This window comes from Neofelis nebulosa, chromosome 15 (assembly GCF_028018385.1).
Source record: "Neofelis nebulosa isolate mNeoNeb1 chromosome 15, mNeoNeb1.pri, whole genome shotgun sequence".
Classification (NCBI taxonomy): domain Eukaryota; kingdom Metazoa; phylum Chordata; class Mammalia; order Carnivora; family Felidae; genus Neofelis; species Neofelis nebulosa.
The window spans coordinates 33,289,716-33,305,023 of NC_080796.1; the positions used below are offsets into that span (position 1 = coordinate 33,289,716).

Genomic DNA, 15,308 nt, shown 5'->3' on the forward strand with positions numbered 1-15,308 from the left:
TATCAGGCACCCTCCTAGCTCTGAAATCACACAGAAGTCTGAGAACCACTTGCTACCTTTCAAGGAAGACTGCAGATTTTAATCCCTAAATCCTACACATATAGATTACTTTAGAAAGGATCACTAAACCAGAATTAGCCATAATTTTTCAAAACATCACAGTCTGTAAACTATTCCCCACAGATGCACTCATTCCTCCTCTAGATCCCACTCAAGGCTTCTCAGATTTTCATTTTCCCTCCCTGTGAACATATTATCCCTTACAGATCCCTCCAGATCTCTCCACTCCAAGGACAACTGATCTGATTTATTCTCCACTCTGTGTCTGTGGGATGTTTAGAGGTTGGGGGGCAGTAAGGGGGACTGGGACTGGGCATTTCACTTAATGACACTAGAATAGCACAAGCGGGTTCATTTCCATGGATCAGGTATGGATGGTGGTTAAAGGGTCCTATAAAGAGCAGGTGGTGTGCTCCCAACAGCCTCTGCTTGAGCATCACACTCTGACAATAACTCACCAAATGTCCCATCACCTGGACCCCAGGCCACCCAGTTAATTATCCACTTTGGGAATTTTGATTTAGTTGCTGCTGGTTCTGTTCTATGATCTCTTTAGCCTCTGTTGCACTTAGGAAACATGGCAGGAAACCCAGACTTACAGTCCTTGGGATTCTGGTAATACCCAGACTTCTATGCACCATATCTGCCTAAGGAAGAGTCCAAGGCTAAAGAGACAACATTTAGTTTCACATCTTCAGGGAATGTCCAAAAACGGCAATTTGTCCATTCAGAGAACTCAGCAGTATCCAAGTTATCAAGGCCTGGGATCCTTGAACAAAGAGCTAATGAGTTATCAGAGGGAGAGTTAAAAATGCTTTCCTAGGCCCATAGTGCATGCTTCCATGGAGCCTGACAGCAGGTATAGCTAATCAGACGGTGCACTGCTTCCCTGGGATGTGCCAACCCTGTCTTTCCAGGTGGATACTCTTAAAATGTTGTTACATGCAAAGATGGCAATTTAGAACCTATGGCTTTCCAAGTCCATGGAGGTGAGGGGCCGGAGAGAGAGGAAGAAAGAGAAAATGAAAAAGGCATGATATCTTTGTACAAGGGAAGACCTCCTCGGTTGTTAATGAACAAGACAAATACCACCTTGCTTTTCTCACCACACTGATATCAATGATATTGGCATATTTTCAAAGAGCTTTTATGGGAAGAAAAAAAAGGAATACACAAATATTTTGATGGATGAATCTAGTTCCCCGTCCACTGGTAGTTACTGAGACACCCATTCACTGTTTCTTCCCAGGAAACATATTAATAGCCCAATCATCACAATAGGAAGATTTGGGCATCTTTCCATCAAATATTCACCTTGATGGATTTACCTACTCTCAGTGCTTCATATAAGTGGAGTCATATAATATTTGTCCTTTGTATCTGGCTTTTTTCACTTAATAGAATGCCCTCAAGGTTCATCCATTTGTAGCACGTGTCAAAATGTCATTTCTTTTTATCACTAACATTCCAATGTACATATATACCATATCTTATTTTCCCATTCATCTGTATTGATGGACATTTGGATTATTCCCCCTTTGGGCTATTGTGAATGATGCTGCTATGAACACTGATTTGAGACCCTGCTTTTAAGTCTTTTGGATCTATACCTAAGAGTGAAATTGCTGGATCAAATGGTAATTCTATGTTTAACTTTTCGAGGCCCCACCTAATTGTTACCACAGTCTCTTTTAAAAGGTTCTAATCTGCAGAAAAATCTCTCCCAGGGACATAAACAACATCACGTTTCCAAGAATACCAAACTGGGTCGGGGGTAGACTGCCTTAATGTCCTCAGTCCTTCGCCCCTCCCATATCCATACCCTTTGCTGTAGCTTGCTGGGTAGCTTGGTGGCCCCTCCCACAAGAAGGCAGGGAACTCCCCTCCCTGCCCAATGAAATTGGCTCAGACATGTGACTTGGTTTCGCCAATGGGATGCCAGCAGTTGTGATACAAGCAGAAGCTTGAAATGTGCTCGCATTAGGCTGCCTCTCTACTACCACTGTGAAGAGAACATGCCTTGCTTGGCCCACTGGTCCCAGGAGGAACAGAAGAGACCCTGGATGCAGATCTAGCCCAGTTACTGCAAACTGAAGCAAAGCTGGCTCAGCTGATCTGCTCTTTGAAAAGAAATTATTCTGATTTGGAGGGTGGCTTAGGACAGAGTGTTGTTATGGCAAAGTTGCCAGTATAAGTACAGGCCCATCTCTTCCTTATCCTAAATGTCAGTGAGAATGAAATTTCTGGAGAGTTGGTAATCAGTATAGGAATCTCATGGCTCCAAGATTTTCTTTTTAATATGCCCTAATCTGTGGGCGCCTGGGTGGCTCAGTCGGTTGAACATCCGACTTCGGCTCAGGTCATGATCTTGCAGTCTGTGAGTTCTAGCCCGGTGTCGGGCTCTGTGCTGCCAGCCCAGAGCCTGGAGCCTGCTTCGGATTCTGTTTTCCTCTCTCTCTCTGCCCCTCCCCCACTCATGCTCTGTCTCTCTCTCTGTCAAAAATAAACATTAAAAAAATTTTAAATACACCCTAATCTGAATTAAAAACCAGGCATCTCCCTATCTCCCAGCTCTCTAGGATATTGGCCAGGCCCTCTGAGTCTGTTCTCTATCTGACCCTGTCCTCAGGCCTTGTTAGTACCAAACCCAGCCTGTGAAAGAATCTTAGCTAGGCATAAAATAGAACATTCTGAACAGAAAACATCAACTAAGTAACTCTTTGGAAGGCTGTGATTCTTGGCTGCTACAGTTCAACACATCTTTATAAATGGCAGAGGGAGGCTGGCTACTGCCTGAGGTGGACCCCACGAGGCACTCACAGCTCAGCAGAATCACCTCCATTTAGAATCTGACCTCAGCTGGGCAGTTTCAGTAACTCAGTTTTGTTACTTCCCTCAAAATTAACCAGTTTCAGGGTGTGGGGTGTCACATAAGCCAAAGTTCTAGAGACTGAAAAACCAGAATGCCAGTTTATCAATTTATACAGGAGGTTGTCCTGCCTGGGGCCTGGAGTAATATACACAAATTCTGTAGCCAGCATACCTCCTTCTTGTTATCAGTGTATCTGCAAGACCAAATTAGTCATCAGAAGCTATTTGGTGAGCGCAGAATCATAGCAAAGAAAGAAGGACAGGGTAGGTGCATTTTATCCAGGCCATGGAATATCCTAATAAGTATCCCCATCCAAAAACAGAGCTTGATTCTAGTACCAAATATTGGTATAGTGTTAGCCATCTTAGGGGCTAGCACTCTAACCAAATTATCTTAATTTAAAAAATTTTAATTTTAGTTTAAGAAATAAAGCATAAACTTTAAGCACAAAGATACCTCTGGAGTTCTAAAGCTAGGACAAATATCTTGTCACTTTTACAAATCCCACCAATTCTACCTCTTAAATGTCTCTGGAATCCAAGTCTTCTATGATGCCTGAGGTCAGACCACCATCATCTTGCCTGGACAACTCCACCAGCCCCTCTCTGGTCTCCCTGCTGCTCCTCTATCCCCTCCATCTCATTCTAGAACCACACTGCACCCTGCATCCTCAGAGTGATTGTCCTAAATCACAGACTGTGTTACACACTTGCTTAAAATCCTCCAAGTTATGAATGTATAAAGAAAATGTGGTATACCCATACAATGGAATATTATTCAGCCTCAAAAAAAAACAGAAATAAAGCATAATGCTTTTTACAGAAGTATCACATTATTATTGTTGTTATTATTATTAAATGTTTGTAACAACAGTGTGGGTAGTGCCATACAGGTGAAGCATACTGAGTCATCTGTAAAGACTTAGATTCTTTTTTTCTTTCCAAATTTTTATTTAAATTCCAGTTAGTTAACACACAGTGCAATATTGGCTTCAGGAATAGAATTCAGTGATTTATCCCTTATATACAACACCCAGTGCTCATCCCAACAAGTGCACTCCTTAACACCCATCACCCACCCACACCCCTCCATCAATCCTCAGTTTGTTCTCTAAGAGTCTCTTGTGATTTGTTTCTCTCTCTCTCTTTTTTGTTCCACCCCCTCATATGTTCATCTGTTTTGTTTCTTAAATTCCACAAATGAGTGAAATCATATGGTATTTGTCTTTCTCTGACATTTTGCTTAGCATAATACACTGTAGTTCCATCCGTGTCATTGCAAATGGCAAGATTTCATTCATCTTGATGACTGAGTAATATGCATGATATATACATATATGTACATGTATATAACACATCTTCTTTATTCATCAAAGGCTTAGATTCTCATCACAGTTTTGCCATCAAATTACTATGTGACATTAGGAAACTAACTATGGCACTCTGGACATTGGTTTTCTCATGCATAATGTGACTGAGTTGAGCAAGTTGAGTATCAAGGACAAAATGACTTGAGTCTATGGGCAGAATGGACAAAAAGTGTTGGGATTTCAGAGGAGGGAGAAATCAGTGAGGTTTATTCATAAGATGGATCAGGAGAAAAAAACATATGGAATAAAACAAAGCCAATAACACTCCTGGCAAAACAATTTAAAGAGTATATCCCATTGGGTCAGGAAGCAATAAGTCAGACAGAATGTCCAAAAACCACTATGGTGAGAATAACAATAATGTAACTATAATTGCTGATCTTGAGGTGGCCTGCTTGGAGAATTCCTTGGACTCACCAAATCTTTTGGATAAAAAAAAGTCAAGTTGACAGTGTTCAGAATGACAATAAAGTGTTGCTCTTTTTCAGTGCTGTGATTATTTTATTGATGTTAAATTTTAATTTCAATTAAAGTGTCAGGATCATGGCCCAAGATTTAATTTTGTTAAATCCCTAAACTGTTGAAATAGCCATGTTTACTTCCTTGATAATTCTCATCTTGGCTTTAAGCCTTTTAACTTGAAAACTTCAGATACACGAAACTATTATTTACTTATATTTTAAAGCTTCATTTCTAATATCCTGCACTGCATGCTCAGTACCCAACGGGCAAAATTGGCCTGTCCTTCATGCTGCATTCTCAACACAGTTTTAAGGCCACTTACTTTGAAATTTACTGACATTATTTTCTGCCACAAACCCAGAGCTCTGAGCTGTCAAAATTGGTTCCTGGTTTCAGACTCAGTTCAACTCTACATGGACAACATGTCTTAGGCTAGGCACTGCTAGGTGGATCAATTGTTTAAGAAATGTGACCCAGCCCTCAAAATTATTACAGACTGGTAGAAAAACCAGGATTTGCACATGTGAAATTATTAAAAGACAATGCAAAGGCAATCTAGTCCACAGACACTCCTTTCTTTAAGAGACTTGAAAAGAATGAGGTTAGTGATGATTTAAAAAGGCTTTATGAAAAAAAAAGTGGGATGTGAAAGAGACCATAATATAGCATGAACATCATACAAAAATACAACAACACCAACAACAACAAATGTGCCAATCCAGTTACTGCATTTCTCAAGATTGAAGAAATGGAGCCCTACTCCTGATTCCCTTTCTCTGTGCTTTTGTACATGTCATTCCCCTATGGAGGCAAGGTGATCCTCTCACTGCCATACATGGAAGATTTAAAGAGATATTGTTCATATTGACTCTACACCTGCTCTGAAAACTGGGATGCTGGCTAAGCCTGTAAGCTCAGAGGTGGGAGATATGACACCTGCTACTGTCCTGATTTCATCATGCTCCACGGCTGGCAAAGGTCACTGTGAGGCTCAGAACATAAGAGGCAGGAAATACTCCTTTGGAGACTTGTTAAAACAGTGAACAGCCTCAATCCAGAGAAGGCAGGCTTTGCCATAGACGGAGTGGAGAAATCATTGTTGAAAGACTCTTATGACCAAAAATAATCCCCACTGGGCCTGCCCCAGGCTAGATTCCCTTTCAAAGCCTTTTCAAGTACTAAAAGAAGTGCTGCTTCTGGGGAGGAGGAGTAAACACTTACCTTACCAAATAACAGCTATAAACCCTGAGAAAAAGTACAACAAAAAATTCAGGGAACTCTGAAGACTGAACGGAGGCAGACCTATTTGGAGAAGAGTAAAAATTGAAGCAAGTGACCAGTACAGAATGAGTTCTCTGCCTATGGTGGCTTTTCCCTGAGGGAAAACACAGTTGCAGCAATGCTGGTGTAAGCTAGCTGACATTCTGGTAGCAGGTCCACCATCTTTCTGACCATGGGACCCATGCAAAAAAGCCAGGACAACCGGGGCTGCCAGAAAGTAAGGGGGAACCCCAGAAAAGAGAAAGATTAAGAAAAGGAGAATCTCAAACTCTACATATAAACCCAGCCCAAGTCTCTGGCTGACACTTGAACCATGCATACGTGGAACAAACTGAAAGTAAATTGTGAAGAACTGAGGTAAGATCTGAACTACCATGCAGCACAGGCATGACAGCTGGCGATCTGAGTCTAAACTGAATTAACCATCTGCTAAAACAAAACAAAACACCAACTCTCCTCAGAGAAATATAACAGAATGCAGAGTTTCTGCAATATAACATTCACAATGTCCAGTGTACAATCCCAAGTTATGCAACAAAGGAAGACTCAGGAAAATGTGACCCACTCTCAAAGAAAAAGATAATCAATATATGCCAACCCTGAGATGACCCAGATGTTAGAATTCTCAAAGACTTTAAAGCAACTAGTATAAATATGCTGAGGGAGGTAAAGGAAATAGACTTGCAATGAATTAAAAGGTAGGAAATATCTACAATGAAATAGACATGATTGTATATGTAAAAAAGTCCCCAGGAAGCCACAAATACTCCCTAGAACTAATAAATAAGTTATAGCAAGGTTGCAGGTTACAAGGTCAATTTACAAAAATTAATTCCACTTTTATACACTAGGGACAAACAACTAAAAATGAATTTTTTAACATTAAGTGTATATTAATTGGTAAATCTAAGACTAAGCTATAGTTACAAAGGAGGGTATGTAAGATACATAAGGTGATATGTTAGAGCTATATGTTTTGACAACTCCTGTGCAGTATAACCATGAAAAAACAGAGGGAGGCCGGAAAGAATATGTGAAGAGTAAAATAAGCTCACTGATTGGGAATTAATTAGGACTAAAAGGAGGCTATTTCAAAATAGATTGAGTGGAACGAAAGGGAGGGGAAAGAAGAGATTATTAGCTAATATCAATGCTGACCCAATAGACATAAAAAGAAACCAAAAAACAGAAAGTTCCTTACAAATAAGGAAACACCAAAAGCTTCTCTGCTAAATTCAGGAACAACACAAGCACTATCTCTTCCTATATTTCACACTGTCTTAGAACTAATTTAATTAGATGAGAGAAAGCACCTAGAGGAAAAAGAATTGGAACAAAAGAGGTAAAAACTCTTCACCTGTATATAATATTATCTAAAAATTTGAAAAGCATCCCTGAGAAAACTACTACAAATAATAAGAAAACTTAGTAAAATAGCAGGCATTAAAATTATCATAAACCAAGAGACCCAGTTAGAAGGCTAAAGGAAGAGGTTTTTCTCTTAAAAACCCCTTTCATTGTAGCAAAGATAAAATAAAATACCTAGCCATAAACCTACAAGAAATGCCCAAAATCTGTACAAGGAAAACCATAAAACATTCAGAAAAAAACAAACGTAGATTTGAACAAATGAAATGAAATACCATGTGGGGGGATAGGAAGGATCAGCACCTCAAAGATGTCAGGGTTTTATTTTCTATATACTTTTTAAATTTTTATTTATTTATTTATTTTGAGAGAGGAAGAGTAGGAGGAGCAGAGAGAGAGGGAGAAAGAGAGATTCCCAAGCAGGCTCCATGCTGTCAGTGCCGAGCCCAGTGTGGGGCTTGAACTCACAAACCATGAGATCGTGACCTACCCCAAACCAAGAGTTGGATGCTTAACTGATTGACCCACCCAGGTGCCCCCAAAGATGTCAGTTTTTTATAAGATATTTTCTAAGTGTAATGCAATCTCAATAAAAACTGCCATCAGCTAATTCTCTTTTGAGTCAGACACATTGATTATGAAGTTCATTTAGAAGAACAAACAAGCAAGAATCACCAGGAAAAAAGCCTTAAAATGAGGAGAAATGACTATGTCAGAGTAAGGGGAATAGTCCTGTCAGAATTCAACTCTACAATAAACCTCCCTAATAAAATATCTTGAGCAATGAGCAATGTATAGAATTGTTGAATCATTATATTGTACACATGATGCTAATATAACACTGCATGTTACAAAAAATATATATATATGTATCACAAGTTTATATATATATATATATATATATATATATATATATATATATTTTTATTTTACATATGTTTGGTATTGTTATATGAACATAAAATAAAACCTGGAAAATGACCTAGATATTAACATATATGACACGAGCATTTAGTATATGGTAATGACAGCACCTCAAATCAGTGGAAAAACTTAGTATAACTATATAGTAATATAGGAAAAGATAAGATCAAATCTATTGCTCATACTGCATTCCAGAATAAATTTCAAATGGATCTGTGACTTACTTCACTTCATTTGCATTCACGTATCAGTTCTAACAGTTTTTTGGTGGAGTCTTTTGGATTTTCCACGTGAAGTATCATGTCTGTGAAGAGTGAAAGTTTGACTTCTTCCTTGTCAATTTGGATGCCTTTTCTTTCTTTTGGTTGTCTTGTTGCTGAGGCTAGGACTTCCAGTACTATGTTAAACAACAGTGGTGAGAGTAGACCATCCCTGTCGTGTTCCTGACCCTAGGGGGAAACTCAGTTTTTCCCCACTGAGGATGATACTAGCTGTGGGTCTTCCATATGTGACCTTTACGATGTTGAAGTGTGTTCCTTCTATGCCTACTTTCTTGAGGGTCTTTATCAAGAAAGGATGCTGTATTTTGTCAAATGCCTTTTCTGCATCTATTGAGAGGATCATGTAGTTCTTATTATTTAATTTATTAATGTGGTGTGTCACATTGATTGATTTGCAGAGATTGAACCACCCTTGTAGCTGAGGAAGAAATCCCTCTCAATCATAGTGAATAATTCTTTTAATATACTGTTGGATTCTGTTTGCTAGTATCTTTTTAAGGATTTTTGCATCCATGTTCATCAGGGAAATTGGTCTGTAGTTTGCCTTTTTAGTGGGGTCTCTGTCTAGTTTTGGAATCAAGGTAATGCTGGCCTCACAGAATGAGTTTGGAAGTTTCCATTCCATTTCTATTTTTTGGAACAGTTTCAAAATAATAAGTATTAACTCTTCTTTAATGGTTTATAGAATTCTCCTGGGATGCCATCTGGCCCTGGACTCTTGTTTATTGGGAGATTTTTGATTACTGATTCAATTTCTTTACTGATCATGGGTCTGTTCAAAGTTTCTATTTCTTCTTGTTTCAGTTTGGTAGTTTATATGTTTCTAGGAATTTATCCATTTCTTCCAGATTACCCAATTTGATGTCATATAATTGCTTATAATATTCTTGTATTATTGTTTGTATTTCTGCAGTGCTGGTTGTGATCTCTCCTCTTTCATTCGTGACTTTATTTATTTGGGTCCTTTACTTTTCTTTTTCATAGGTTTAGCTAAGGGTTTATCAATTTTGTGAAGTCTTTCAAAGAACCAGCTCCTAGTTTCATTGATCTGCTCTGGTATTTTTTATTATTATTTTGATTGATTTCTGCTCTAATCCTTATTATTTCCCTTCTTCTTCTGGCTTTAGGCTTTATTTGCTGTTCTTTTTCCAGCTCCTTTAGCTATAAGGTTAGGTTGTGTATTTGAGACATTTCTTCCTTCTTTAGGAAGGCCTGGAGTGCTATATACTTCCCTCTTATGACCACCTTTGCTGCGTCCCAGAGGTTTGGGGCTGTGGTGTTATCATTTTCATTGGCTCCCATGTACTTTTTAATTTCCTCTTCAATTTCTTGGTTAATCCATTCATTTTTTAGTGAGATGTTCTTTAACCTCCAAGTATTTGTGGTCTTTCCAAATTTTTTCTTCTTGTTGATTTCAAGTTTCATAGAGTTGAGGTCTGAAAATACACACTGTATGATCTCAGTGTTTTTGTACTTGTTGAGGGCTCATTTGTAACCCAGTATGTAGTCTATTCTGGAGAATGTTCCATGTGTACTCGAGAAGAATGTGTATTCTGCTGCTTTAGGATGAAATGTTCTGAATATATCTGTTAAGTCCATCTGGTCCAGTGTGTCATTCAAAGCCATTGTTTCCTTGTTAATTTTCTGCTTAGATGATCTGTCCATTGTTGTAAGTGGAATGTTAAAGTCCCCTACTTTAATTGTATTATTATCACTGAACTTCTTTATTTTTGTTATTAATTGATTTAAATATTTGGATGCTTTCAAATTTGGGTCATAAATATTTACAATTGTTAGATCTTGGTGGATAGACCCCCTAATTATGATACAATGCCCTTCTTCATTTCTTGTTACAGTCTTTGTTTTAAAATCTAGTTTGTCTGATATAAGTATGGCTACTCTTGCTTTCTTTTGACATCCATTAGCATGAAAGATTGTTCCCCATCCCCTCACTTTCAATCTGCAGGTGTCTTTAGGTCTAAACTGAGTCTCTTGTAGGCAGCATATAGATGGATCTTGTTTTTTATCCATTCTGATACCCTGTGTCTTCTGACTGGAGCATTTGGTCCATTTACATTTAGAGTGATTATCGAAAGATATGAATTTAGTGCCATTGTGTTGCCTGTAGAAATCTGTTGCATTTCTACACACCAATAATGAAGCAGCAGAAAGAGAAATCAAGGAATTGATCCCATGTACAATTGCACACACACACATGCACACAAGCAAACATGAGATACATAGGAATAAACCTAATCAAAAAGGTAAAAGATCTGTACACTGAAAACTATGGAATGCTTATGAAAGAAATTGAAGAAGACACAAAGAAATGGAAAAACATTCCATGCTCATGGATTGGAAGAACAAATATTGTTAAAATGTCTATACTAACCAAAGCAATCTACACATTTAATGCAATCCTTATCAAAATAACACCAGCATTCTTCACAGAGCTAGAACAAACAATTCTAAAATTTGTATGGAACCAGAAAAGACCCCGAATAGCCAAAGTAATGTTGAAAAAAAATCATAGAATTAGGATATCTTAAATTTGCAAGTTCTAATGAATTAAATATGAGTACTGATCATTAAGGGCTACTAATATTACACAAAGACAATTAAATATCACATCACTTCTAATGGAAGTGCACAGTACCACCCATGAAGTAGTCAGTCCTTTTCCAAAATCAAACTTGAATCTGATCAAACCTCTAGATCTAATATATAATTTGTAGAAATACCAGAGACAGAGGAACATGTTAAATAAACACTATCAAAGGATGCAATCAACAACAACAACAACAAAAAGTGGTGGGAAACTCTTACTAGGAAACCACTGCATCTCATCAACAACAAAAACTGCCAAGGACAAAAAGAAATGGAATGGAAACTATAGCTTAAAAGAAATTTAAGAAACATAGTCACCAATTATCATACATAGACCTTGTTTGGATCTTGATTCAAACATAGTATAAACAAATAAAAATAAACAAAAGAAAAGAACATTTATAGTACAATCAGGAAATTATGGACAATGGATACTTGGTACTATTACAGGTTATTGATGATTTTTGAGGTCTGACAATGGCATTATGGTCATGTTTAAAAAGGGAAGTCTTTGTCTTTCAGAAAGAGATACTGAAATATATAGATTAAATTGTACACCTGGGATTGCCTTAAAAAAATGAGGAGATGGAAAGGAACAATATAGTAGGGGAAAATAGGAGCCATGCATTTATAAACATTCAAGCTGAGTGATAGGTAGGATAAGGGATAGGCAGGATAGGTAGGATAAGGATAAGAGTAGGGGATTCATTAGGCCATCTGTCTTTTTCAGTAAATGTTTTAAATTCTCCATAATAATTTTTTTAAAGAAACATAAACAAAACATCCTATTCCTCATAGATATGTGCATTCTTATGGTCATAGATTGAGCATTTCAGCACAAATGTCAATGTTGTGTAATACAACATAATATGTTATAAATAATATGTAATAAAAAATAATAATATAAGAAAGTAAATGCAATGAGTGATGATAATTATATTACACAAACAGAGGAGGGTAATTAATGCAACTCTCTAAACCTGAAGCCCTCTCCCCCAAATTACAGAAATAAAATACATGTATAAAAATAAAAGATCATGGCTATCCATTCAAAAAGTAATTCAGGAAGTTATATGTAACATGTTCATTAGCATTGTAATTATAATTAGTTTATCTGAGAGCCTCCTGGGTCCTATTATCACCTATTAGAGGCTAAGCCCCATAAAAACTTTTCCAAACTTCATACTGTTCCCTCAGAACCCTGATGTCATGGTGTCTACACATGGATTAATCAATCCTGTTAATATGTGAAATCTTTCTGCATATTTCACTTATCTATCAGCAGCTCATTCTATTCTAACAAACCTGCTCCATAAGAAAACCTGCTGAGAGAAAGTGAAACTCAGAAGTTATAAACAGTCTAGGATCTGAGGATGTTCTCTGAACTTTATAAAGATATAGTAAATTACAAAGAAAAACCTAGGTCCTCCTCTGGAGGGAGAATCCCATTTTTTACTGGGATGCAAAACTGAAACTCAGAGAACCCCAATTGGAGATCAAGCATTGGGGGATGAAAGGCAAACCAAAAGAAAGAGGAAGTGAAGAAGCAAAGGCTAAAAGTGTTGTTGGCCAAGGAAATACAGGGAGACCACAGAACCAGGAGATGACACCCTAACTCCATTCTCCTCATACAAAATCTGTCTTGATCCAGAGAACTAGCTTCCAAATAATTTTCCTATTACATTTCTGAGGTGGCTGCTCAGTGATCAGAAGTAGGAGTGGGTTTGGTGGTTTCATTTTACATGTGCTTATCTGCCTGTCATTGTACTCTGATTCAGAGCAGGGTACATCTCACCGTCTACTGCCCTATCTTCATCTGCAGACCCAGCAGGAGCAGATGCCCAATGTCTAGGTCTGGTGCTATCTGGTCACAGGCAGTGCCTGGAGAAGCACAACCCACACACTGAGTCCAGGTCTCAAGTATGGGAGTCTCTCTCACAACACTGACCAACAGGCTGTGTGTGTTCATTGCTGGGAGGGTGGGCAAGAGGCCAAAGCCATCTTTGGGTTCATAATGATTCCATGGGAAGAGCTATTTGAGGGCATGACAAGAGCTTTCAACTGAACAGATCAATGTGTAGAGAAACTAACTGGGGTCCCCATGTAGCCCTCTCTGTGCAACATTAGCATGCCTTCTCCCATTCCTATCCACCTCTTGGAAACTAGGCAAGTTCTCACCATAATTCGCTCCTATATGCCTTGAGCTTCCCCTCTTGAGGTTTCTGATCTGTCTCCTACTCCATTTTGGTATCTTCACTCCATCTAGACAAACCTGTGTGGAAAGTTAAATACACAATCATGGACTGCGAAAGAAAGAAAGAAAGAAAGAAAGAAAGAAAGAAAGAAAGAAAGAAAGAAAGAAAGAAAGAAAGAAAGAAAGAAAGAAAGGAAGGAAGGAAGGAAGGAAGGAAGGAAGGAAGGAAGGAAGGAAGGAAGGAAGGAAGGAAGGAAGGAAGGAAGAAAGGAAGGAAGGAAGGAAGGAAGAAAGGGAGAAATTTTAGGATATCTTAAATTTGCAAGTTCTAATGAATTAAATATGAGTACTGATCATTAAGGGCTACTAATATTACACAAAGACAATTAAATATCACATCACTTCTAATGGAAGTGGACAGTACCACCTCTCTCTCTTTCTTTCTCTCTTCTTTCTTTTCTTTCTTTCTTTCTTTTGCAGTCCATAATTGTGTATTGAAAGAAAGAAAGAAAGAAAGAAAGAAAGAAAGAAAGAAAGAAAGAAAGAAAGAAAGAAAGAAAGAAAGAAAGAAAGATTGATTTTTATTGTCTATAACAGAATTTAGCTCAGGAGTTCTTATTTCTTTCTCTGTCACAGAAATCTTAATCTTTCTTATTCAAGATTACTCAGCCTTTTTAGGATTTAATTAGGATTACTTTGAGATATACACTCTCCCACCCACCTCCAACCCCTTCTCTTTCCTTCCTGCTGGGAATGTACTAAACTTCTATTTTTGGGGGCACCTGGTGGCTCATTTGGTTAAGCTTCCAACTTCAACTCATGGTTCATGAGTTCAAGTCCTGCACCCAGCTCTCTGCTGTCAGCACAGAGCCTGCTTCTGTCAGCACAGAGCCCACTTCAGATCTTCTGTCCCTCTCTCTTTCTGCCCCTCCCCCTCTTGTGGGCTCTCTTTCTCTCTCTCTTTCTCTCTCAAAATTAAATAAATAGACTTTAAAAATTTTTTAAAGAATACACTTCTGGGGTGCCTGGATGGCTCAGTCTGTTAAGCGTCTCACTTCAGGTCATGATTTCACAGTTTGTGGGTTCAAGCCCCACATCGGGCTGTGTGCTGACAGCTCAGAGCCTGGAGCCTGCTTCAGATTCTGTGTCTCCCTCTCTCTTTGCCCCTCCCCTGCTCACACACTGTCTCTCTCTCAAAAATAAACATTAAAATAAATAAATAAATGAATTTATAAATTTATAAATTTGTTTCTATTTTGGTAAAGGTCAGGCATTTTCCTGGATTCTGGGGAAAGACATCTGATCTTTGAGCTGTCCGCTGTCCTGGTTGCCTCCAGTGAGGCACACCTTATTTCCTCAGGTCCTCACCATTCATCATCCTGCTATAGCATCTTACCAAGAGGTACATGCATCCTGCATCTTCTTTGCAGAATCCAAGCCCAGTCTCCTTAGAATCTACCAGCTTATTCCCAGTCACTTTTGCTGTCGTTGTGGGCATCATGGAAACTCTTTGGATGCCCTCTGCTGCTACCACTTTGGAGAGCATAGGATTGTGTGGTATTCCATGAAGCTGTCCTTAGATCTGCTAATTAGACTTTCCCCAACCATCACTACTCTACAGCCCAGGGCCCTGTTGGGAACAGGTATAACTTGGGCTTTGGGCCACAGTCCAGGGAGAGAGACGCACAGGTGTCTATTACTGTTGGAGCTCCTTTCAATCCATTTACAATTTCAGTTACCCAGTCCTACCCACTCCCATAATTCAGCCCAGAGTATAGGGATGTTGAACTTCTTCACAGAAACTCCAAAGTTCCAGCATTATCTGTTTTGGTTATCCTTCCCCCAACTGGTCACATTTTTATCTCCTTTTGAGTAGGGAATAAATTGTGT

The 15,308-nt window shown here is 38.5% G+C and overlaps 1 long non-coding RNA gene across 1 annotated transcript in view; it reads right to left on the reverse strand.

Moving 5' to 3' along the window:
* Nucleotides 1–12,654: 12,654 nt before the first annotated feature.
* The window catches only part of LOC131496088 (uncharacterized), a 76,624-nt gene continuing 73,970 nt past the window's right edge, over nt 12,655–15,308 (reverse strand). The window contains exon 9 of the long non-coding RNA XR_009254306.1: nt 12,655–13,496. This is a non-coding gene — a long non-coding RNA (uncharacterized LOC131496088). The remainder of the gene's footprint in view (nt 13,497–15,308) is intronic.